The following is a 27,382-nucleotide window of genomic DNA, read 5'->3' as shown; positions in this document are numbered from 1 at the left end:
ACTGAGCATGTGCGAAGAGCTGCCGCCTCCTCCTCCTTCGCCCCCCCCCCCCAGCACTGAGGCGGCGGGTGGGGTTGCTGCGTCGCTTTTGCATCTGCAATAATGTGTCACCGCGAATAGAGAAGAGATGGGCGGGATGGATGGAGGGGGGCACTGACTCTCTGCCGTCACCGCTGTCTCTCCAGGAGATCTAACGATTTTGTCGGCTGGTTTAGTCCCACCAGTTCCCATTCCAGTCCGTGGCTTTTTTGCTGGCAGCTTGCGGCGGTTTCTTAGCCCGCAAAGCCCCACTTTGACCCAACATTGCCGCTCTGTCGGGTCCAAGAGTGACATCACCCTCGTCCAATCGGTCCTGATTTTGCCTCAGTTCCCAACCTCGGTTCCCAGTCTGTTGTCCCGATCGGCTTGGTCCGCCCACAGACCCTCCGGCAAGGGCGGGCAACTGTCAAGGCAGTGGGGCGGACGCGCTGGGTTGGAGAAGGCGGGCTGGACAGGCGTGCGGGCAGGGCACACCCAGGTGCTTGCGGCTGAGGCGGGAAGTCTTCAGCTGACAGCTCAGCTGTGCGCATCCATCCCTCTACCAGTAGCTGCCACCTCACAGGTAGGATATATGCTTTTTTCTTGTTATTCGCTGCATAAATGGAGGCCTGAAGAGCCGCTTTAGTTAGCAGGCTGAAACCCTGCCTAAGCCCGGCGGTGGTGGCAGATGAGCCAGGAGCTTTTTAGGGAATGAGCCAGGAGCTTTTTAGGGAATGCTGTCATTCACAGGAAGGGTGTGTCTGAAAAGTAACCTACTAGGGAAAGGGAGAATCTGGCCGAAGGCAGGTCATCTTCTGGGGGAGGATGGAGAGAAGGATGGGCAGGTCTATTCAAAGTCGTCAAAGAGGGTGCCAGGTAGATTTTTCCAGTGGGTGCCACAGCAGCAACAAGAACCTGTGTCTGGAATAATAATCAGCTCCAGGCAGCTTGGGCTATGAAAATTGATCAGATAGATAAGCTAGTGTCATTTCCTCAAAGGGGCCTTCCTAGCCCCTTTACCCTCATTTCCCTCTATAAAGCTTGTCTCTTTCCATATTAGAAGTTTTGATTTTAAGGGCACATCATCACAGGTTTGCCATCAGGTCATGCATGTTTGCTTATTATTTTGCTCTATAAAATAAACGTATGGAAAAAAATGTTCTTGACATTTCCTGTCCTCTTTTCTCAATTGTTCACTTTTGGTCAGAAACAATTAAGTGTCACAGACTATAATAGCTAAAAAAAAAAGAAAGGCAGGATTCCACTTCTGCTTATTTGTAGAAGCACAAATATTATTTGTTTGTTTGTGATCTTTCTCTCCTGCAACAACAAAGCTGTGAAGTTGGATGGGCTGAGAGGGACTGAAGCTCCTCAATGGGTTTCCATGATTTGAACCTGAATCTCTGTGCTGCCAATCTTAAGTTTAGCGGCGACATTTTTCAGGGAACGTCAAAACATGGTTTTAAAAGGTTGTCTGAACTCAGCAGTTCTTATTGCGAAGACACAACTTGGCTTTTTCTTAGAGGTATTTATGACATTCCACATATGTTCAAATATGTTCCAGCAAGACAAGATGAAGGGTGAAAAGGCCTGTAAATCCTGTCAGAAAAGTAAAAGTATATATTTTAAAGAAAATAAAACAGAATAGAGCTGAAAGGGACATTGGCTCAAGCAGGATACCCTATACACGTGATGGTGAACCTATGGCACACGTGCCCAAAGTGGCATGTGAAGCCATGTCACCTGGCACACGCAGCCTTGCCTGTTTGTCTTACAGGTTTCTGGTGTGCATGCACGCACAACAATTAGTTGTCCTTCATGCGTGTGGCAATCTGAAAACTGGTGTGTGCATGTGCGCCAGCCAGCTGATTGTTGGGTGCACATGCACGCCAGAATCCGGTAGTTCAGCTTTTCCAGAGCACGATCCCTTCACGCACACGTCAGTGCCAAAAACTGGTGTGCACATGTGTGCTGGCAACTGATAGCGCATGCGTGCTAGAACCCAAATGAGCACACAGCAGCCCCGATGAGCACACATGCGTGCCCATGACATTTCCGCGCAACGTTTCACTGCCCTATACCGTTCCCAATTCCGGCAACCATTCTTCATGTTTTACTCTCCATGCCTTTAATCATCTTAGTTGCTCTTTTTTGCAGTCTCAACATCTTTTTTGTAATGTAGTGACCAAAACTGGATGCAGTATTCCAGGTGTGGCCTTACTAAGGCTTTATAAAGTGGTACTAATACTTCACGTGATTTTGATTCTATACCTCTGTTTATACAACCAAGGATTGTATTAGCTTTTGTGGCTGCTGCTGCACACTGCTGATATGTTTAAGTGATGTTTAAAGTCAACTAGAACTCCAAGTCCCCTCTCAGTTACTGTTTTTGAGCTAGGTTTCACCTAATCTATACTTGTACTTTTGGGTTTTCCTGTCCAGGTGCTTTCTCCACATTAAATTTCCTTTTGTTGGATCGGGCCCATTGTTCAAGTTTATTAAGATCTTTTTGGATCCTGACCTTGTCTTCTGGGATGTTGGCTATTCCTGCCATCTTAAGTATCATCTGTAGATTTGATGAGTTCCCCTTCTATTTCCTCATCTAAATCATCTATGCCAATGTTTGTATGTAATACACATGTGCTAGTGTACTAGTTCAGGGAGAGAGGGTGTTGATCACATATATTGTAGCACGAATGCACAGACAGCTGGAACTTGATCCAACTTTATGGTTTGTGAAAATAAGTTAAAATGATTTTTTTAAAACTGCAAACACATCTCAGCTTGAATCTTTAACCTAGATTTGTCTTCATGGTTTTAAACTTAGAAAATTTATTGGCATGTAGTTTGATAAGCTTTAATAGTGTTGGTTATACATATATTCATTTTAGTATTACTCTTATGATTATGCAGCCAACAAGCAGATTGGTTTTTCTATCTGGTAATTTGTGTCCAATGTTTTATATATTTATAAAATAAGATTTACAGTTCTACATCTGAACAAAATATGCTTATGTTTCCTTATCATACGTATCTAAAATGCAAGTGTTCTTAAAAATGTTCATATTGCATATATTATACTTTTAAAGTAATTCATCTTGATTGTAGTAGCATCTGCTGATAAGAATAGAAAACTGCTCCCAGAGCTACCACTGAGTTCAGAAGAAATGTCCTCATATTAATTAAAATATAATACGTAGGAATACTTTTGAATGCATTTAGAAAAAAAATACTGCTTTGATGTTAATACAAGAGCCAGTAAAACATGTCCTTAGCAGTGGTGAAATGCAGCCAGTTCTATCCAGTTCGGGTGAACTGGTAGTGGTGGCAGTGGGAGACTCCTCCCACCCACCCGGATGTCATCACGTCCCATTTTTGATGCTCTGCGCATGCATGGAAGGTTCTGCACATGCATGGAGGTGGCATGTAAGCTTGCATATGTGAACTGGTAGTAAAGGTAAGTTGATTTCACCCCTGGTCCTTAGCCATATATACCATCCAAATCAATTACTTATCAGTAATGAGAAAAAATAATCCAAAATCAATTATCCATACTGAGCAGATACAGTGGAACCTCTGGTCACAACCGTAATCCATTCCAAGACTTCAGTTGGCACCTGATTTGGTTGTGACCAGAAGCAAGATTGACTGTGCATGTGCACACAAAAAATAAAAGGCGCGGAAGAGGAAATTGCTGTGGCAGGGAAAACTGCTGTAGCTGTGATTGATCGCACCCGAGGATGTGTTCGTGAACAGAGTGAAACATTTAGAGGATTTTTTTGTTTTAAATTTTATTGGTTTTTACAAATTTTTTAAAGCAAAAAGGGTAAAAAAAAAGGTATAGAAAATTTTGACAGCTACATCATGCGGGGGAAGGTAATCCCCCCAAATCTCGCAACTTTTACAAAAAGAAATAGGAAAACATCAACATTTGAATAAACATTGGCAGTTTTTGATTTTACATTAGATCATCAGTATATTCAATCATTTTTTGTATCACTTCCAAAAATTACATTATAACAACAATTGCAATAATGTTTCAATTCATTTTTGTGACCTGAGTCTTCTAAGTGTTGGATCCTCCCCCCTGTCTTCTGGCAGAGCCTCGGCCCCTCCCTCCTTCATATCTTGTGTACTATCCCCTGTTTCGTCTAGGAGGGCATTGTGTTTTTTAATGAAAGCCTCCACCTCCACAACTGTATTAATTCTAATTCTGCTGCCCTCCCAGAAAATCAGCATACCTTCTGGCAATAACCATCTGAACCAGACTCCTTTATTATATAATTTCTTTGCTAAAGAGGAATATTTCTTCCTCTTATCTCTTACTTTCTTTGGAATCTGTTTAAGAATGGTTATTTCTTTGTCTTTATATTTTATTGGTCCCACCCTTTGAGCTCCTAAGACCTCATCTCTTGTGGTCTTTCTAAGAAATTTAACATGGACTTCCCTTGGAACATTGTGTGTTCTAGCGTATGCTGAGTTGATCCTGTAAATCATGTCAATATCCCACCACAGCTGCTGTTTATCTCTTTTAATGTATTCTGCTAAAATTGTGCTCATAATCTCTTTGAGATCTTCATTCTTGGTTTCTGGCAAATTTTAAAATCTAAGGAAAAAAGACAGCCTTTCAAATTCCATCTTTATCATATGGTTTTCAAATTCTATGTTCCCCTTCTGAATTGTCTTAACCTCCTCCCTCATCCCAACCGCGCCCTCCTCCAGTACACCTATTCTCTGTTTATTTTGTGTTGCTTGTTGTTGCGTTTCTGTTGTTAGACTCCCATGGTGCCATGTAGAAATCCTAGGAGTCTGCGCCAAGGTTGCTTGAAGTTTGGCTGATGCAATGTCTTTAGGAGATTGTGCAATGTAGTGAGCTCTAAACTAAGCTAAACTAAGCTAAGCTAAACTAAGCTAAGATAAACTAAGATAAACTAAACTAAACTAAACATCCTGAAGTTGAAGGTCTCTTATTTTGTAGATAGGATGGCCCAGTGTCTCTTAATGGGCACAAAATATCTGCTGAGGGGAGGGACTTGGGCCTGAGAATCTGTCTTCCTTAACATCTTTATTTCTCATTTAGGGGAAATATTTTAGGAGTTTGTCTGAGTCACGTTTGGATGAAATTTGCTGAATGATGCAATGTCCTTAGGATATTGTGCAACGTAGTGTGATAATCCTATTGTGTTATGTCTTAATCCCATCACCCTGGAATTGAAGGTCTTTTGTCTTGTAGATAACTGGCCCAGTCCTGCTGGGGCTATTAAGAAAGACTTGGGGGCTGCTTTCTGTCTTTAAAGACATGTTTTTCCTTTAGGGAAATATAATATTCTAGCTTTTTAAATATTTCTCAAAATATTTCATTCTTCTAGGAGGGGTGTAGCTTCCCACATAAGAATCAGATTTATATTAAAGATGGCTAATCATTTCTATTTCACTATGGTATGCACTCAAGTGTTCAATCTGTCAAATTACTTGCTGTCCTTTTTAAGACATAAAAAATATCAGAATGTTTATGTTAGATGCAGTTTTTCATGCAATCTTCACTAATGCATACATACTTTTGCATCAAATTTCAGAGCCAAAGAATATTTTGAGATCAACACTGGGGGCCACAATATTGAGATCTATGCCTGTTTGTGCTATATCTATATCTGGTCTTCTTTTGTTAGTTCTAATTTAAAAATAAATCAGTTATGCTTTCTTTATATCTTCATAATCCAAGTATCTAAGGCAATTTGCTGCACATTTTTTCTATTGAAAAAATCCAAATGTTGGCATCAACATAATGTCTTTGCACCTTAATTAATTATAAAGCATATTTACTTGAAAAACCAGATAATAGCAGACCACTAAAATAACTTGCTATTTCATTTTACTGTGAGCTGAAGTCATGGTAAGATTTATTTATATTATGCCTTTCTTTAAAGAGTTCAGTGTGACTTTTCATTTGTTTATTTTTTATACTAGACTTGTGAAGTTGGCTAGGCTGAAAGAGAATCATTTGGAAATTTTCATAGGAAAGAAATGGTTTTGAAACTGGTTCTCCCTAGATTAATAGTGAATTATTTTATTTCAATTAAACAATCAGTTTGGGAATCTATAAATCTTATAGATACTTGAGTATATTCACATTGTGAGAAACAGACTCACTTGTCAGAAATTTGATAGAGTCATGAAGTGAAGTAGCAAACAGTTTATTATAAAATACATTCTTGCAACAGGGGGTGGTCAGCTATGTGGACATACCCAGAAATAGATTTCACCAACTTTTTATTACCTCAACATGAAGCACAAATCCCTCCCTTGCAGCCCCCTTTGACAAAGACTGCAGAGTCACAATCTTTTTGGAATGCCTCTTCCCCTCTTCATGAACTTCCCTATGTTTTATCTGTCTCCTCACCTTTTGCCTAGTTCTCCTTTTTGTCTAGACTATGTTTCCCCCTTTTTAAATTGATTTATTAACCTACAGTTCTTGTTTCCTTACAATCTTAGCAGCATAAGCATAATAAATTGAGGCAAGTGGTTAATTTCTCTACTATGTGCCAGATTGTGTGGTTAAAGCCAGGGGTGGGATTCATCTGGTTTGCACTACTTCGGGAGAACCGTTTGTCAACTTTCTGAGCAGTCTGGCAAACCGGTTGTTGGAAGAAATCTCTTCCAACAGTCTTTTGTTTTTCCTTTACTTGGCTAATTCTGTCAGGAAGGCAGGAAGGCAGGAAGGAAACATTCTGATGTGTTTCTAGCCTAATCCTGCCTATTTTTGTTTTCAGAAACTGTCTCTCAGGTTAAGCCTTGTTATTAACAATAGTTAATGCTTGGCAGTATGACCAGACTTTCTGTCACCTGAGCTGCTTCTCTGGAGGGGCTTGACTTTCTTAAAAGGGAAGAGTTGCTTTAAGCTTTTTACACTGCTTTAGTGGTTCCTAGCACTGTCCTTTTGGGATGTACTTCCAAGAGGCAGGATACAAGCTTGGCACTGATTTTTTTACTGCCTTTCTGGGGGCATGTGATCGTTCCTTAAATTTGGATGATTTCTTTAGGATATCTTGTGAGGTATGTGAGACCAGCTGGATCTAAGGATTGCTTCTCTTGAGTGTGAAAGGGTGTTTGTCAGTTCACTGAGCACAGGAGTCTCTTGTCTATGGGGATTCTTCAGTCATCTAAGTCATGGTTGTCCCAAATATACTTTTTTTCAAGAGGCAACTGGACTTCCTTGGTTTCCAGAAAGTCCACTTGCCTCTTGAAAAAGCATCTTTGGTGCTTTTGCATTGCTTTGGAGTGGCCAAGGCACATGATTGCTCACTATAGTAAGATTTTTTTAAAAAGTAGGTAGGGATGTGGATCTTCCAATTCGTTTTAGTTTTCTTTCATGATAATAAGGCTTAGTAACATGGCACCAGGCTTGAAGTTTATTTAAATATCTTATGTACTAATTTTATTGGGATCCTGACAAACTTGGGAGGCTTGAACCTGGATCCCCTATATACTTCATTAATTTATCTTTAGCTTGGCATTTTGTAGCTCAAATATGCCCACCCACTTTCTGGAGAGCGTAAATGATCTCTCTGCTAAAGGGGTTCATTTCATGAACAAGAGTTGGCTGCTGATAGCATTATCGTTGCATTTTTACTATTTTAATTCCTCAAGGTGCTCTGATACCCTGCCTGAATTGTAACTCTGGGCTGCAGGTATTGCTGATGAAAAGGAAGGTATTCAGACAGAATGGTTTAGGTTTTTATGATGGCTGTGGCTATCATTGATCTTCAGTGTGTATTCTGCCATTTCTAATCTAATGATTGGTATTTAGGGCAGCTTTTTGCAGGGAAAGAAGCTTTTTGTATTTTTGTACAGGTAATCCTTGACTTACAACAGTTTATTTAGTGACCATTCAAAGTTACAATGGCACTGAAAAAAATGACATGACCATTTTTTGCACTTACAGTCATTGCAGCATCCCCACGGTCACAAGAGGTTGGGCAAGGCGAAGTGCCTCTCAACATGAGTGGCATCGAGTTGGTCACGCCTACCCAGTCACATGACCACCCAGCCACATCTACCCAGCTGGTCATTAGGACAGAGAACCAGTTGTTAAATTATTTGAATCCCACTACTGGATAAAGTTATCAGCTAGTCTGCTTACACAAGCTGACTCACTTTTCAGAATTACAGACACTTCCTGTTTTCCAGTCGTGACCTTTTTACCTTTAATATCCCAATGTCCTACTGAACTTTTAAACATACATCTCTCAAAAGTTGCTTTCTCTGCAAAAACAACACTATCTCCATTAGTTTCTTAAAACATGTTGATGTACTGAAATATAATCCTCAAATCCCAACAGTAATATTGCCCATTCCACTTTTTTAAAACATTAGTTTTAAAGCCAATGGAGATGTCATGCCCCAGCATATATACTGTTGTTCTTCTCTGCTGCCATCTATTTGCTGGGGGCCAAATACCAATCTGTATTGTTTGAAAACTGACCTGGCCTTTTAAGGTTCATCTACCCAGCAGCCCTAATTCAAAACAAATGCATCCAGGGAAGTCAGGCTCCATTTGCTTTAGCATTTGGAAGAAAAAAAAGCACCAGGAAGAATACATAGCTCAGGGCGAGGCAGGGCTAGCTGCCAGCATGAATGGCTGCTTGAACAGAGAGCTCTGTGAAGAGCAGCTAGGTTTGGCATCTGGGAGGTTTTTTTTTCCTTGAAAGACTTTTGTAAACCGATGTTTTCCTGAAGGGAAAATTGAAGAAAAGGTTGGTTTGGCATGACCATAGGGTGGCAGTTTGTGGTCTGGGATTGAAATCTCCTTCATCTCCTGGGCGTGGAAGAAGGCAATCTCTAATCGGCATCCCAGAGTACTGACAGCTGTTCAAAGCAAGCAGGGATTGCACAGAGAAAGCTGTGGGAGTTGCGAGTGTCTGATCAGATTCCTGATTTTGGTGGAAGGTATTTTATTCCAAAGTAGCCCAGGAGGTTGAGGGGCTCGAAGCTAGGACTGGGGGTGGATTTTTCCTTCCTATCCCCCCCTCTGTAGTGGTGAGACAAAAGTGCTGAGCGAAGTTGGATGTCGGCAAGCAAGCAAGAAGATCAGATAGTTGAAGCCGAGGCTGGATACTTTTCTTCTCTGAACTCTCTGGGAAACCGAATCTAATCTAATTAGTTAACATAACAAGGGCTGGCTGTGGATAACTCTGATAACATGGAAGCCTCCAGGGGGAAATAAGTTAACTATTGAAGGTCTGAAAAAGGATACAGTTAAAATGGCTTGCACTGACTGTGCACCTTGTTAGTCTGTATCTTGATAGCTTATAGAAGAGTAACATCTACTGGCGAAATGTGGAATTTTCCCCTAGGGTATACTTCAAGAGAAAGCAGAATATTTGGTGACTATTGGATAGCAGAGGCCTGACTATTGGAGGACATTGATGATAACTTTTGGAAATTATTAAAGAAACGATTGGAGAGAGAGAAAGAAGATTGAATGGACTAAGGGGATTCAGAATATTTATATAGCTACTTAATATAGGAGGGTCATATGTAAAGTTGAACTTAAGGGTTAGGAATTAATGTTATAATACTACTATCAAAGAAACATTGTTATTGTCATTGCTATTGCTATAAGATTATTAATTCCACTTGATATTATTGGCATTATTATTGATTAAGGAGATGGATTGATCACAATATAATTAATAATTATAAGGAATTCACTCTTAGAATTTATATATATATAAATCTTACATGGGAAAAGATCCAAATACAACAAGACCAGCATATAGATACATATACATACATTTTGTATACATACATACACACACACACACACACACACACACACATACACCTAGTGATAATTTTTTTTATTGTTCAAATTTTGATTTTAAAAGTTTTACAGGGAAAAGGGATTAAAAGGATATAGAACATTTTGACAGCTACATCGTGCGGGTGGGGGGAAGCCCCCCCAGGTCTCACAACTTTTACAAACAAGAATAGAAAAATATCAACATTTACATAGGTATTAGCAGTTTTGAGTTTAACACAAAATCATCAGTATGTTTCAATCATTTTGTTTTGTATCACTTCCATAAAGGTACATTGTAACAACAATTGCAATAATGTTTCAAATCACTTTTGTGATCTGAGTCTTCTAGTTGTCGTATCCTCCCCCCCCCCGTGCACTGGTAGAGCCTCAGCCCCTCCCTCCTTTGTTTCTTGTGTAACATCCCCCATTTCACCTAAGAGAGCATTGTGTTTTTTAGTGAAAGCCTCTGCTTCCACTACTGTGTTGATTCTAATTCTACTGCCCTCCCAGAAAATCAACATGCCTTCTGGTAACAGCCACCTAAACCAGACCCCATTATTGTATTTTTTTTTTTTGCTAAGAAGGAATATTTCTTTCTCTTATCTCTTACTTTCTTTGGGATCTATTTAAGAATGGTTATTTCTTTCTCCTTATATTTTAATGGTCCTCCCCTTTGAGCTCCTAGAACCTCATCTCTTGTAGTTTTTCTAAGAAATTTAACATGAACTTCCCTTGGAACATTGTGTGTTCTTGCATAGGCTGAATTAATCCTATAGATCAGGTCAATATCCCACCAAAGCTGTTGTTTATCTCTGTTAATATATTCTGTTAGTATTGTGGTCATAATCTCCTTAAAATCTTCATTCTCAACTTCTGGCAAGTTTTGGAACCTAAGGAAAAAAGACATTCTTTCAAATTCCATTTTTATCATGTGATTTCCAAATTCTACATTCCCCCTTTGGATTGTCTTCATCTCGTCCCTCACCCCAACCGCACCCTCCTCCAGTACACCTAGCCTCTGTTCATTCCATATGGTTTGTTGTTTCATCTCTCTGAGCTGTTCATTTAAGTCCTGCAGTTGTTTTTTCATTTCGTCCTGTCCCTTTAAGATAGATTGAAGCATCTGATGAATAGACAAATCCTTTGCACTCTCTTCAGAGGCTTTAGGTTGTAAAAAAGATCCCAGTTGTGACTGGTGAGCAATGGGGCTGGACATGGAAGATGTTGGGGCCGATGAGGCCTTACCAGGCGGTAACTTCTTTTGACCCATCATGAGGCTCAGAGATAGTTATTGTTCTATACAAAGAAATGGTGTCTGTGGGAAAGCATAGCCGGTAGGGATCACCAGGCAAGCAAGTCCAAAGGAGAATAAATCGTCTGATACAAAACTAGAGCAAATAGGTGGGTCAAAATATTCCAAATCCAGGGGGAAAACATATTTGAAGAGGCTCCTGGAGGTCTCTGGGGTGGAAATTAGTTGAAAGCCATAAAGTTTTCCAAGGGAGGAGTCTCATTCATAAAGACAAAGAAGAAGGAGGAAGTTGGCCATATTGGCTCAGCCAGTACAGGTGGTCAGGAAACAACAAAATCAAAGCTCCCATGCATAGTTTAGAGAAGAATCAGTTCAGCCATCCTTTCTCTTGCAGTTGTGGTCAAAAAGAAAATTTCCCCTCATTATTTAAGGGAAGTGAAAGTAGATTTTAAACTTTCTCTCTCCTCCATAAAAGGGAGAGATTTTCCAAGTGCCGCTTTTCCAAGGGGGGTGGAAATTTCCCCCCCTCCAATCTGAACTCCTCCAAAGATTGAAACAGAGTCCCCCCAAAAAACTGCAAAACAGTCAATAGAGTAAAGACAGTAAAGGACCTGGGGAGACCCCTCACCTCACCGCACTTCAGCTGTTTCATTCAAATTGATCATTTCCTTCCAGGCTGCGTTCGGCGAAGCGCGCGGTGGCATTCCGAGTGCTCCCTATGCTTTCCGGCTCCTGGGGCAAAGCTGGAGACCCCCCTGCGGCCGCCGCCATTCCAGGGGGTCCCAGCAAGCCGTCCCTATGGCAGGGCGCCCCTCCAAGGCACCCTGTGCTCCCCCTAGACTTCAGGGGAGCCCACCGAAACACCGAGAAGGCAGACGCACGTGACCGTCACCTTCGGCTGCCGGAAGTCGTCTCCACCTAGCGATAAATTGATAAGTCTCTCTCATTTTCTTTCTATCCTCTGATAGCTGTTTACATATAGTATACTAATCTGCTGATATATAAATGATACTATCCCTTAATACTCCTTAAAATTGATTATTGAGTGGAGGAAGAGGGAGAAGGAGAGGAAGGGGGGAAAGAAAGGAAGAAAGAGAGAAGGACTGGAGAAAGTTAGGAGTGAGAGAAGAAAGTGGGAGTTCTGGAAAATAACTATATTAGGAATCCATTTTTTTAAAAAAAAATAACAAGCATTACAAATCTAATCAAAATTGGCACAGAGAGGAAGCCAGCATCCCAGACATCTCTAACAGCCACCACCCCCTCAACCAGAGATCCTTTGAGGATATGATCCAGAGAGAAAGATCTAATTCAATGAAGGATCTTCAGATGATATTACAGGCTATGCAAGAAACAATAGCTAGAAATCATGAGGAATTGAAAAAGGATATCGGAGAAGTAAGAAATGACATTGGGGAACTAAAGGGGAAAATGCAGAAGATGGATGGTAAATTTGAAAAGTTTCAGGAACAGATGAATAAAAACAAACAAAGAATAAATGCAATAGAAGGAAGGATGGAGAAGGAAGAGAAAAGAATGGAGGAGCTGAGTTCTAGGTTGATCCAGGCGAAGAAAGAACTTGAGCTAATGGTCCTCACGTTAGAATCGGAGAGAGCGGCCCAATTTCTATGGTTTCAGAACGTAAAGGAAGAAAAAGGAGAAGATCTACTGGATATGATGACAGATCTCATGGCAAAGGCTTTGTGAATAGGAAAGGATGAGATGGCAAGTAAGATTGATGAGACATATAGAATCCAGACAAATTATGCAAAAAGGAACAATCTCCCAAGGGAAGTTCATGTAAAGTTCTTTAAAAAATCAATACTTGACGAGGTGCTGAATAGAACAAGAAATGACCTGATAGTACACAATCAATGACAACTAACAATCCTAAAACAGGTACCAAGGAGAATCAGAGAACTAAGAAGGCCCTATCAATTTTTAACATCAGTGCTGAATAAATATGAAATTAACTTCAGATGGTTGATGCCAGAGAGCATACTGGCAATGTGGAGAGATAGAAGATTCAGAATAGACACGGTGGAACAAGCGGAAGAATTCTACAATCAACTTATTGGTCAGGAGGATGAGGAAGACAAAGGAGAAATGTTGGAAACAAGGATGCAAGGACTCAGGGCACAGATAAGAAGAGAAAAGCGGAGACAAGAAAGGAGAAAGAAGCTGTTTTAGAGAAAAAAGGGGTGGAACCAAAAGAAGCAAGAGTGATAAGGGCAACAAGAAGCACACGACCTAAATACACATAGAATCATGTTGGGAGAAGTCAAGATCCTATCACTGAATATCAATGATCTAAATTCACCCCAGAAAAGAAAAACAACCTTCAATAAATTAAAACGTCTGAATGATGATATAATTGCATTGCAAGAGGTCCATATAACCAAATGACAGATCCAGACCTTGGAATATCCTAGATTGGGTAAACTTTACACGGCATTAGCTGATCAAAAGAAAAGAGGAATAGCATTATATGTTAAAGACACAATCCAGACTAATGATGAGGATGGGAGAATATTAATTGCAGAAATAATATTAAACCAAAAAAGGTTGTTACTGGTTGTAATATATGTACCTAATGAAGGTCAGGAAAAATTTTATTATAGATTACATAGCATTATTCGAGAGATGGGAAATGAAAATGTTTGCTTAATGGGAGATTTCAATGTTATAATTGACCAGAAATGGGACTATAAAAGTGGAAAGAAGAGAAAAGGAGTTAGGAGAACTTTGCCCAGGTCGTTCTTCCAAATGGCCAAAGAATTAAATATTTATGATGTATAGCGAGAAAGATGTCCAGACAGAGAAATATATACCTTCTACTCGAATAGACATGAATCCTGGTCAAGGATAGATATGGTCTGGATGTTGGTAGAGTTAATTTCAGAAGAGAAGGAGATAGACATAGAACCCAATCTATAGGCTGACCACAGTCCCATGAGGATTACATGGAAAAAACAAAAGGGCAGTTATCATTGGTCATTCAACAGAATAATCCTAAAAGATCAGGAATATATTAAAAGAGTCAATCAGGAACTGAGATTTTTCTTCAAAGAAAACTGGCCAGGAGACACATCCATACAAAACCTATGGGATACAAGTAAGGCATTTATAAGAGGAGTCACGATATCAGCTACAGCTAGGAAGAAAAAAATTGAGAATCAAAAAGCAAGAGAATTGAAAGAAAGGTATAGAAACTTAGAGAGTGAACTTCAAAACAAACCATAAAATAGAAGTATAAAAGAAAGTATGGAATTGATTAAACATGAATTGGCTATATTTGAAAAAGCAAAACTGGCACAGTCTATAAAAAAAGCAAAACAAAATTTCTTTGAGAATGCAAATAAACCAGGGCAGTGGCTAGCCTATAGGTTGAAGAAGCAGAAGCAAGAAAATTGGATCAATAAATTACAAGATGAAAAAGGGGAGATCTGCTATCAACTAGAGGAAAAGAAAGGGATTACTCAAAAGTTCTATGAACAATTATAGAGAGAAAACTGAGACTATACAAAGGAAGGAATACTACAATATTTGGAAAAGTCAGATCTGCCAAAGATACCAGAGGAAGTGAAAGATATGCTCAATGAGGAAATAAAAACATCAGAGATAATTGAGGTCATACAAAGACAAAAGAATAATAAAGCAGCAGGGCCAGATGGACTGCCAGCAGAAATATATAAAGAATTCCAGGATATGCTTTTCCCAACACCGATAGAGGTTTATAATTCTGTGTTGAAAGAGGCGAAGACACTGCTATCATGGACGGAGGCTAACATTGTCTTATTACCTAAGGAGGACACAGATCAGATGTCTATACAAAACTACAGACCAATTTCATTGCTAAATGCTGATTATAAGATTTTTGCTCTGATAATTGCAGAACGGTTGAAAAAATTCCTCACATTGTTTATCCACACAGATCAAAATGGATTCCTTCCCAGAAGACAAATTAAAAACAATATGAAGAGGATGCTGGACATTCTTGAATATTATGAAGTGCATAACGAAAAACAGGTTGTGCTACTTTTTCTCGATGTCCAAAAGGCATTCGACAATGTGAACTGGGGATTTTTACATCAACAATTGGAACACATGGCATTTGAGGATAAATTCATAAACATTATTAGAGCAATATATACAAATCAAAAAGCCAAAGTAATAATTAATGGTGAAGTAACGCAAAGTGTAGCAATACAGAAAGGTACAAGACAAGGTTGCCCCCTATCCCCGCTGCTGTTCATATTAACCCTAGGCGTTTTAGCTAGAAAAGTGCATAAAGAGGAACAGATAAAGGGACTAGAAATTAAAAAGGAACAATTTAAGTTACAGGCTTTTGCGGATGATTTAGTTTTCATGTTAGAGGATCTTTTAAAGTCTGGTATGAAACTTATTGAGGAATTGACAGAGTATGGGAAAGTAGCGGGTGTAAAGATAAATATGACAAAGACTAAAATGTTGGTTAAAAATATGACATCTGAATTGAAAGAGGAGTTAATGAAGAAATTGGGTATTCAAATTGTCAAAAAAGTGAAATATCTAGGTATACGTTTATTAGTGAGGTGTGTGTCCATCAAATTAATTTGATCAATAAAACTAAGCAAGACTTAGAAAGGTGGGAAAACCTACAATTGCCCCTGATGGGTAGGATCGCAGTCATAAAGATGAATGTACTACCAAAATTTCTTTTTCCGTTTCAGAACATTCCCATTAAATTAGAAAAAGGTTTTTTAAAGATTTTAAATCAATTGGTTTCTAAATTTATATGGCAGGGGAAAAAACCAAGAATAAAACTCAAAGCTATGCGAGATACTAAGGAAAAGGAGGATTTGGCATACCAGATTGGGAACTTTATTATACTGCGGCCATTCTAACATGGTTAAAAGGATGGATAATGTTGAGAAAGAAAAGATTACTCAAATTGGAAGTTCATGATCTCCAAGCAGGATGGCATGCCTTCCTAGGGTATGAAAAAGGATCTGCACATAAACATTTTTAAAGACACTACATCAGGCAGTCCCTGTTAGTATAGAACAAAATTAAACAGGACCACTATACTGAAATACCCATTTGGCTATCTACGATGGAAGCATACATACATCCAAATTTAATTAACATGTTATTGAACAGACAGGGGGAGATAAAAACTAGACTAGAATTGGCATCACAAGGGGTACAACTAGAATGGTGGTCTTATTTACAGATACAATCAAAGTTTGCACAGGATAGGAAAAGGAAGGTATTGCTAAAGGTTACACAATATTAGATAAACTTCTGATAGAGACAGAAGACAGGTTAATCAAACTGCTGTATAGATTTTTGCTGGAATATAAACTCGAGGAAGAACATGTCAAAAAAACTATGGTCGGCCGGGCGAAAAAATTTGGTTATAAATGTGGATTTGGCTAAATGGGAAAAATGTTTGATACTTAATTGGAAACTAACAATGGCCATGGCTTATAAAGAAAATCTGTATAAGATGTTCTACAAATGGCTTCTTCCCCCAGCATGGCTCTCCAAAATGTTTAAAAATTTGGCCCCAAATTGTTGGAAGTGCAAAAAAACACCAGGCACATTTTATCATATGTCAGTGATGGCAAACCTATGGCACACATGCCACAGGTGGCATGCGGAGCCATTTGTCAGAACACATGAGATGCTGCCCTGTTAGCTGGCCAGTGCGCATGCGCGCGCTGGCCTAGCTCAGTTCACCCTTTTTTCAAGCCATTTTTCGCCCTCCCCAGGCTCCAGAGGCTTTATAGGAGCTGGGGAGGGTGAAAAGAGCCTCCCCCCCGGAGGCACCCCGGAGGCTTCATGAGCTTTCCTGAAGCCTCCGGAGCGCAAAAAACCGGCCCTACGGGCAAATCAGAAACTCGGGAATGGACTTCCGGTTTGCTCAGAGGGTCGTTTTGAGCGCTCTGAAGGCTTCAGGGAAGCCTCTTGAAGGTCCCTGAAGCCTCTAGAGGGCTTCAGGGGGGCAGGGGAGATTGTTTTCGCCCTCCCCATGCTCCTATAAAGCCTCTGGAGCCTGGAGAGGGCGAAAAAAGCATGCAAAAATGGGGGGGTTCGCACCTGTAGTGCGCACATGTGCACTGGGGGATCGCGCATTGCACTATGGGTGCGGCATGCCTGCACACAACCCCCCTGCACTCCCCCTCACTTATGGCACGCAAGCCAAAAAAGGTTCGCCATCGCTGTCTTATGTGGTGGACATGCAATGAGGGAAAAACATTCTGGAAAATGATACAATCCTGGTTGGAACAAATGGTGGGAGATCAAATTTTGTTCAAACCAGAAATTTTTCTCCTAGGCATAATACCGGATGGGTATAAGAAAGATGCACTTTATCTAATTATACATGTACTGTTAGATTGATTATTGAGAAAGGCAGACACAGGCTTATCACAAAAACAGCTCTTTATTAACAAGTGACAAGTGTGAACAATCCAGCAATGGTTTGGTCTGACAGCAGCCCTTTTATAGGGAGCTGTCAGACCTCTCAACCAATAGGATTAAACCTCTGTTCCCACCGGAACAGAGAACCTTGGTGGAAACCACAGTAGCCAGGGTGAATATCTAACACCCCTCCCCTCTTAGATGGGATAATCCTACTGATCACGTAATCACGCAGGTAGGTGGGCTTTTGTTTTATTCTGCCTGACCTGTGCAGTTCATTTGGAAGAGTTTCCTTGGACAGGTTGAACGGACCTGTTTGCTCCACAGCTCCGCTTGGTTGAAGCTCCAGGAACTTTTCCCAGGCCGTGGCTGGAGCTTCTGGGACTGGCTCGTTTGGAGCTCGCTGTGGGCCTGCAACAAAATCAGATAAGTCCTCCGTTACCCTCGGGCTTGAGCTGGCTGTAGAAGGAGTGAGCGTTTGCTCCATTTTGGTAGGGCTTTGGCTAACTCATGCAGGAGTTACCTCTGGTGATCTAAGTGTGGAGTTGGAGAGGTAGCCACGGAGTTGGTCAACATGCCTTCTCCAATTTCTACCATCCTCAAGCTCTAACATATAAGAGTGAGGCCCAGTGATGCCTATCACCGTGGCTGGAACCCACAGAGTGCCCTTGGCGTAGTTGTGGGTGTATACCGAGTCCCCTATGCTAAAGTACCGAATCTTGCTTATGGAGTCAGGGGATGATGTGGCAAAATGGTTTGGGTGTAGCCAGTCTAAGTGGGACCTTAGCCGGTGACCCATGAGAAGCTTGGAGGGGCTTCTCCCTGTAGTGGCACTTGGCGTGATGTGTTGCATTAACAAACAGTGATCAACCCGTGTTTGCCAATCTCCCGGGCCCATCCTAGCGAGGGCCTCTTTTACAGATCTTACCAGTCTCTCCACTTGACCATTGGAGGCCGAATGGAATGGCGCAACCAGGGCATGCCTGATTCCCTAACTTGCTAAGAAGGTCTCAAATTGTATGGCCGTGAATTGGGGCCCGTTGTCAGGGACCAAGATGCCGGGCAGGCCGTGTGTGAAGAAAAGTCTCCGTAGCACCTTGATGACCACTTCTGTCATGGTGGAGGTCATCAGGACTACCTCTAACCACTTCGAGTAAGCGTCCACAACTACGAGGAAAGTCTGGCCATAAACTGGGCCAGCAAAGTCAATGTGCACCCTAGAGCAGGGTGCTTGAATTCGCTCCCACTCCTTAGCGGGCGCCTCTGGGGGGAGCTGGTCTGGATTCCTGGCACGGTGTGCAGGTAGCCACCCATTCTTCTATCTCCCTGTCCATGTTAGGCACCACACGTAACTCCTAGCCAAAGACTTCATCCAGACAATTCCAGGATGCCCCACGTGTAAAGCCTCCAATACTGCAATGCACAGTTTGCTTGGAACAACCATCCGGTCCCCCCACAGTAAACAGCCATTAACAACCGACAACTCATCGTATTTTGTAAAGTACATTTTAAAATCAGCCCCAACAGGCCCTTTGGGCCACCCCCTCCACACCCAGTTCAAAATTTGTCTGATGGTGGAGTGCTTTGCAGAATGATGGGCAATGTCAGTGGACGAGACGGGTCCAGTCTTCAGGCAGTCAATGAGTAGGACCGGCATCTCGGGGGGTGGGGTTGGGAAGAAGTTCTGGTAGGGGGCAGAGGCTCAATGAGTCGGCGTGTCGCAAAGTAAAGCCGGGCCGGTGGATTAGGCGGTAGGAGTAGGCAGCCAGGAAAACAGTCCACCTGGTCATGCGAGGCAATAACAACACCAGGGTAGGTCAGTCCCCAGCCAGTAAGCCCAGCAATGGTTTGTGGTCAGTCACCAGCTCGAAATTCCGGCCGTAAAGGTACTTGTGGAACCTTTTTACTCCCGCCACTGCAGCCAAAGCCTCATGGTCCATCTGGCTGTAGTTCCATTCTGCAGCGGACAAAGTCCTAGTGTAAAAGGCAATAGGGGCTTCTGTGCCTTTGGGCATGCGGTGGCTGAGGACAGCGCCGACGCTGAATGGAGACGCGTCACAGGTCAACACCAAAAGCTGGGTTTGGCTGTACTGGACTAGGAGGGAGACAGCTGTCAGAAGTCATTTTTCTGTTTAAGAAAGACGCTGTGGAAATTAAGGAGCCCGAGGAATGCTTGCAGCTCGGTTTGAGTGTGGGGTGTGAGGGCGTCCTGAATTGCTTTTATTTTTTGTGATGTCGGGTGAATCCCAGAGCCATCGATCATGTACCCAAGGAATTCAACCCTTGGTACATTGATTTTGCATTTTTTTTAAAGCCAGAGGCCCTTTTCTCTAATTCTGGCCAAAACCATTCTTACTGTTTGGTCTGACAGCAGCCCTTTTATAGGGAGCTGTCAGACCTCTCAACCAATAGGATTAAACCTCTGTTCCCACCGGAAAAAAGAAAATACACCACCAGAGTTAGAAAATTTTGGCCTGTGTAGAAGCAGATAGGTTCACCCTTGAACTAAAAAATAAAGGGGAATTGGAATATTTTGAAGCCTGGAACAGATTTTATTATTGGTATAAGACAAGGTGACAAGACTGGAACAAACTGTAAATAATGTGATTGGATAGAAGGATAAATAATGTATTAAGTAGGCTAACAGTTACTTGATGAGATTATTTGTATATATTGTGATTGTATGGTCACTTTGACTTTGCGGTGCTGCACTGTTTTAAATGTAAAAACAATAAATATATATGTGTAAGAATCCGTACCTCATGTTCATCTGAGGACAAAAATCCACATCCCATAGACACAGCATCGCTGGTGAGATTTAGATTTTTTTCTGGAGGAATTCACAGGATGAACCAGGATTGGGTGTTGTCATGTCCAATTGGCCTAGAGACAGTTAAATTGAAGCCATGCCTTTGTGCTCCTTGCTTCTGGCCCCAGTTTCACTCTGTCTGGCCTAAGAGAGACAGTTGCTTTTGGCTCTTCCATTTACAAAATTTAATCCAGCCCCATCCTGTTTCGAATTCCTCCCTACCTTCTCTCACCAGCTCCCATCTGCCTTCTTGAAGTCTTCCCTGGGTGTGGCTGCTCCCGGCCGCAGGTAATGGACCTGCATTTTGTAAGGGGGCTGTTGTTGAGGCCGGATGCCATTACGGCAGCCAGTTTGGCCTCATGTTATTGCCGCTTCGCTGGGGATGAGACAGAGGCGTTGGTGGAGCCTCGCAGCCAATTTGCTTGCCTCGGGGGCATCTTTTACAGCAGCGGCGGACTCCAGCGAGCCCCAGATGGGGCGGAATTCATCCAGATCGGTGCAGGATGCTTGGAGAAGTGCAGAGAGCTGCGTGGCGCCACTGCCGGCAGCAGCAGCAGCCAGAAAAGCCTCGAAAGGGGCTGAAAAGGTCTACCGGCAGCTTCTTTAACCTTGTGGAGGCCGTGAGTGCATTGGGGAGGCTGTGGCTGCGTGGATCAAGGGAGGCTGTGCTGCAAAGAGGCCTGCAATTGCTGTGGAGGCAGGAAGGCTATTATACTATCCTGATTACCTTTTCTTTTGTTATTTAAATGGTGGATGGCATGGATAGTCCTGATTCCCCCCCCCCATTGTCCCCAGGGGAGGGAACTTCCAGTGGAGTTTGATCCAGGCCTACAGCATCTGCAAGACAAAGGAAGGCCTTGGCTGCTGCCAAGCCCTCCAAAGCTCTTCAGAAAGTTGAAGAAAGGAGGCACAGGGCCTTGGAGAGGCAAGTCTCCAGGGTTGAACAGAGGAGTAGGCCTTGTTCCTCACCCCTGAGATCTAGATCTCCCATTGAGTCTGCTTCCAGGCCTCCTTCCAGGGGAGATTCACCAAGTTATGTTAGACATTTAGCAAGGGGTATTTCTCCTTCCCCCCCCCCTCGATGGTAGACGAAGAGCCTTATCATAGGGACCCTTTCCAATGCAGGGTGCCTGGGGTGGATGAAGTGTGCCTTGGGCCCTCCTTGGCTCCGTAGCTGGAGGATTCTGACCCAGAAAGGGAGGGAAACTCCTTTCTCAGGGACATGGAGCGGCTTCCAGCAAGCATTCAGAAATTTATTTCCTCTGCAATTTCACATGGAATTGCATCAGGCTTACAGCAAGGTGCAGCAAGCCCTGCAACCAGGCCCAGATCCACCGGTGGAGGCTCCACGGCTCCCACCAGGCCTCGGGTCCCCATTCCTGCAGTAACCAGGCCTGTGTCACCTTCGATAGTTAGTGAGGGTTCCCTAGCTGGGGACCAGGTTCAAAGAGAGGTGGATATGTCTGATGATGAGGATACCGCCAAACCTGATCTATCGGCTTTCTCGGGGCTGTTTCCCCCTGATTTGTTTAACTCTTTACTTCATAAGCCTAGGGCCACTGCACAGCTGGGCGAATCAGAGAGCCCTAAGGAGGCGGCCAAGGATAGCGCCACTGGAAAGAAGCCTGAGGGGCCAGTTTTTTCTTAGCCATCGACAGTGAAGGAGGAGATCCCTGCCCCTAAGCTTTTTCTAGAAGTAGTAAAGAAGCAGTGGGATAAGCTAGAGACATTCCCTAATCCCAGCAGTGGCGATAGACGATTCTTTAATATGGAACCGAGTTTTTCTGAGGCCTTGCAGATGCCCATGGTTTATCCTCCTGTGGTGGCATTGGCTTCCTCATCCACGGTGGTCTCCGGGAACGTGGCTGACTACCTGAAGACCAATGACAAGAAGGCAGAGCTGACTCTTCGCAAGACTTTCCAGTCTACGGCATGGGCTATCAAGGCGGCAGCTTTGGCGTCTTTCTTCAGTCGCACAGCCATTCTTTGGCTCCAACAGATGCAAGAACATATCCTGCTGGAAGATGTGCATGCCCATTAGGATATCAACAAGATTGTTGCAGTCGCACAATTTTCCACCGATGCCACCTTGAACGCCATGAAATATTTGTCCAGGAAGAATATGTCTTGCTGATCTCAGGGACACCGCAAAGTCCCTGATCGATCCAAGCCGGCGACAAAATGTTTTTTAAAGTTAAATTAAATCCGAAAGTAGAAGAAAATAAGCGGCGAAATTAACCTATATTGGATTGTTTTGGATAGTGTGTTTCTTTTTCTTTGTAATTTTACTTTGTGGATTGAAGTGCTCGCAACTTTTTTTAAAAAAAGAGAATGGATCACTTTTTCTTTTTCTATTTTTTACTTTTATTTTTTAACCTATGGATTAAAATCTTCTTTATTTCAAAAAGGACTTTTATTACTTGCTATTAATTCTATTTAAGAACTCTGTTTCTTTTAAGTTTTAAATAACATTAGAGAGTGGGAAGCAATACTGCCACTTGGAGTCTGGAGGCTTGAATTTTTGAAACAATGCACTTTCCCTTTTCCTTTTGATCTCACTGACTTTGTATCTCAAGGCTTGGCAACTTGTTTATAGAAAGTGATAAGAAGCAAGGGCATGAATTGTTTTTACAGGTGCACTTTGAGAGTCTTACTGGCAGTGGGAGAGAAAAAGAAACAGAACCTTCTTTTTTGAAGATCATAAATGAATTTGTGTTTAAGCTAATTTAATATAAGAAACCTTGAAAGCCAGTGTGGCAATATCTACCAGCTTGCCAAAATGGCACAATATTCAAAAGAAACAATAACTTTACAAAACATCTTGGCTGGAATTCAAAATTTATTAGAAATAACAGAGAATTGAGAAGAAGATGGAAAAAAACAGAGTTTATAACAACAAAATTATGGGGTCAGAGTCCCAAAAATTGAAGGGGAAAATGATTATAAAGACAAGACAACTGATTACTTTACCAGTGGAGTGAACGTGGTTGAAAGTGGGAAAAGGGGAGTATGGAAAAGGGAATTAGATCGACAGGAACTAAGCATGGAAGAAGGAAAAAGAGGGAAAACGATGAATTTAAGGAGAGAGAACTTCTCAGAAGCAAGATTGACAGCCAAAAATAAACTGATTAAAATAGCAGATGGAGGGCATCGAGATTACTTAAGTGATGCTACAAGCAACAAGCTGCGGAGAGAAGTCCACAAAAATTTTGTTAAGCAAATAAATAGATGATCAATTCCACAAATGACAAAAGAAATAAGACTGTATTATTACTGGAAGGATACTGGCTGATATATGAAAGTTGATTTTAAAAAATAGTTAATTTTAGTAATTAGTGATTAGTAATTTAGTAATCTCTAGAGTGCTATGTTAAATAAATAATTGATAAGGATAATAAGGTACATACATGTGTTGGTTTGATGAGAGGAAATTTGATATAATTAGCAAATGAATTTTTGTTAATAAATAATATCTATAACAATAACAATGAAATGACAAGGGATATAGTGAACAATATATATATGTACTGGTTTAATAAAAGGAATTGGGATATAAATTGTAAACAGCGATTTGGAAAGGAGGATTAGAAACCTTGTTATCAAACATAATTAATTTTTACTTAGAACATGCTATAAAGGGGTAATGTTATTAGATGATATTAGAAATAATTAATGAAATGCTACAATGTGCTTGTGTTTTTTAATTTTGGACTATTTCATGCAAAAGGATGTTAAAACAACCACAGTCAAATGAGAAGCGTGGTATGTTGATAGTAAGATGTATAAAGATTTTTTATTTAAAATACATAATGTGATTTGAATTATAAGCAATGACTGTGGAAGAGATGCATGAAAGTTATTTGTAACAAATCAATACACTTCTACAATATGATTAGTGATTATTAATTTAGTAATCTTTAGAGTGATATGTTAAATACATAATTGATAATGATAACAAGGTACACACATGTGTTGGTTTGAAGAGAGGAAACTGGATATAATTGGCGAATGAATTTCTATTAACAAATAACAATTATAATAATAACAATGAAATGACAAGGGATATACTTAACAATATATATATGTACTGGCTCAATAAAAGATATTGGGATACAAATAGTAAACAGCAATTGGAAAAGAGGATTAGAAATTTTGTTATCAATTATAATTAATTCTTACTTAGAACATGTTATAAAGGTGTAATATTATTGGATGATATTAGAAATAATTAATGAAATGTCATTATGTGGTTGTGTTTCAATTTTGGATTATTTTATGCAAAAGGACATTAAAACATTTATAATCAAATGAGAATTGTGGGATGTTGATAGTAAGATATATAAAGATTTTTGATTTAAAATATACAATGTGATATGAATTATAAGTAATGACTGTGGAAGAGATGCACGAAAGTTATTTGTAACCAGTCAACACACTTCTACAATATGTAACAAAAGATGATTTTATTTTATTTTTTTGTGTTGTGTTTGTCTGTTTAACCAAAAATAAAAAAATTCTTAAAAAAAACATATTTGTCCAGGGCGATGGCTTCATCGGTTACATCCCGGCGGCTCCTGTGGCTGCGTGGGTGGCAGGCAGAGAATAAGATGAAATGGCACTTGGCTTCGGCTCCATATGTGGAGAGCTCCCTATTCAGGGCTTCCCTAGATCCGATTCTCATTGAAGAAAAAATAAAAAGAAAGTTATGCCCACCCCTGCCACGAAGCTGAGCAGAAGTCCACTCCATTCTTCCGCAGGCAGTCTTATCACCAACCTGACCAGGATTCTCACTAGAGCAGGTATTTCCATAGGTCTGATAGGCAATCAGATAGGCCTTACTCTAGGGATAGGCCTAGGTTTCAACCCCAAGGGAAGAAGCCCTTCCGGGGGGGTCATCCCTACTGCCGGGGAAGATAGGCCGGGGGCAGCCCCACCCATAGGCAGCAGGCTAGCCTTGTTTGCCAACACCTGGGCTGTTATTACTTCTGACGCCTGGGTACTTGACACCATTCGATTTGGCCTATGTCTGGAGTTTCTCTCTACCCTCCCCCCCCCGAACTATTTTTGGACCTTTTCCCCCACCAAGAGCAGGGAGAAACTCCGGCTTAGGCGGCAGGTGATCCAACACCTACTGGAGATTAGAGCCGTGGAGGTGGTCCCACTGGATCAGGTAAGGTCGGGCTTATATTCCAACCTTTTCCTTGTCCCTAAACGTTCGGGGGGCTGGAGAGCGATCCTGGACCTTAAATTGCTGAACTCTTATCTGGTCTACCGGAGGTTCAAGATGGCGTCCCTAAAGTTCATCTTGGCAGTGATCAGGCCCGGTGACTTTATGGCATCCATTGATTTGACGGAGGCCTACTTTCACATTCCCATCCTTCCTGAACATGGTAACAGATTTTTCTATGCAGGTAGACATTGCCAATACTGGGCTTTGCCATTTGGCTTGGCTTATGTGCTTAGGAGCTTCACAAAGGTACTGGCTGCAGTGGCGGCCTCCCTGAGGAATCGTTCCATCAGGGTCCAATGTTATTTTGATGATGTCCTGGTCTAGGAGGAGTCATTTAGCCGCACGAGGGAAGATATATTGTTGGTAGTGCACACGTTACAACAGTTAGGGTTTTCAGTTAATTTGGGAAAGAGTTCCTTGGTTCCGGCCACTAGAATTCTCCATTTGGGGACCATAATTGATTCCTGATTGGTGAAGGTGTTCCTGTCTCCCGATCGTAAGGCTAGTTTGGTCACATTAGTTAGACACGTTAGAAGTTAGCATTACGTTCCTGTCTCCCAATCGTAAGGGTAGTTTGGTCACGTTAATTAGACACGAAGTCAGTGTTACGTTCCCATGGCAGTGCTCCCAAGTCTGCTGGGGAAACTCATTTCTTGTATAGATGTAGTGCCATGGACATGCCTATGTGCAAGAGCCCTTCTATGGCATCTTCTGCTGCACCAGAGGTCCAACTCCAGCAACTCCGAGATGCGGGTTCCGGTGATGCCACAGGTTCACCTGTCATTGAAGTGGTGGCTCTCCCCAGCTCTGCACAAGGGGTGCAAGTTCCGGGAAGCAAGGTGCCTCACCCTGATGACGGACGCCAGCTTGTATGGGTGGGGAGCACTCCTGAAGTCTCAGATAATGGAAGGCCTTTGGTCCTGGCTGGACCTCCAACACAATATCAATTGGCTGGAGCTGTGGTTGATTCATCTGGCGCTACGGCACTTCAAGAACTGTGTGTGCAACCGGGATGTTCTGGTTTTGACCGACAATGCAACGGCAAAGGCCCATGTCAACCGCCAAAGGGGCACGCATTCCAGGGATTGAGCGGGCCATCTGAGGTACGCCCAGCTCTCACTCAGGGTTATATCCACTATTGAGACCTTGTGTTGGCCCTCGACCACTAGGATCTATGATTCCACTTGGGGGTATTTTGTGACTTGGTGCCAGGAGGCTGGGTTAGACCCTTGCACGGCTTATGTACCGCAGGTCTTGGACTTTCTACAAAATAGGTTGGATAAGGGTCTGTTTCATAGCACGCTCAGACGACAGGTAGCTGCCCTATCCAAGGTACTCCAGGGGGAGGGTTCCAACCATTTTCCCAGCTTCCGTTAGTCAGGAGGTTCCTGAGGGGCGAGAAATCTTGCCCTCTGGTAGTCCATCACTTTCCCACCTGGAGTCTTCCCACAGTTCTCCAAGTTATAATGGGTGATCAGTTTGAACCCCTGAGGATGGATGAAGTTCCTAACCGTAAAGGTGGTATTTTTGATGGCGGTCACCTCGGCCCGCCAAACCTGGGGCCCTATCTTCTAGGTCGGATCTCTGTGTGTTCCATGAGAATTGGGTCATCCTTCGACTGGATCCGACTTTCATTCCCAAGATTAACTCCCTGTTTCACAGATCCCAAGAGATTATTTTGCTGGCTTATTTGTCCAGCTCCTTCCCGGAATAGGGAGAGGCTGTGGCACCACCTGGATGTCAAGCATGTCTTGCGCATCTATCTGAGGTGCCCAGAGGGCATTCGCAAGTCTGAGGCCCTCTTCATTTCCTTTCATCCATTCTCCCTGGGGAAGAGGGTGTCTTCCTCGGCCATAGGTAGGT

The 27,382-nt window shown here is 42.0% G+C and overlaps 1 protein-coding gene across 1 annotated transcript in view; it reads left to right on the top strand.

The window, feature by feature from the left end:
* Window positions 1-247: 247 nt before the first annotated feature.
* Window positions 248-27,382, top strand: part of CNTN1 (contactin 1) — a 410,973-nt gene continuing 383,838 nt past the window's right edge. The window contains exon 1 of the mRNA XM_081957447.1: window positions 248-601. The gene's annotated coding sequence lies outside the window, so the exon portion shown is untranslated. The remainder of the gene's footprint in view (window positions 602-27,382) is intronic.

Source organism: Natrix helvetica, assembly GCF_964273705.1.
Source record: "Natrix helvetica genome assembly, chromosome: 6".
Lineage (NCBI taxonomy): Eukaryota > Metazoa > Chordata > Lepidosauria > Squamata > Natricidae > Natrix > Natrix helvetica.
This window is presented reverse-complemented; position numbering and strand designations above follow the sequence as displayed.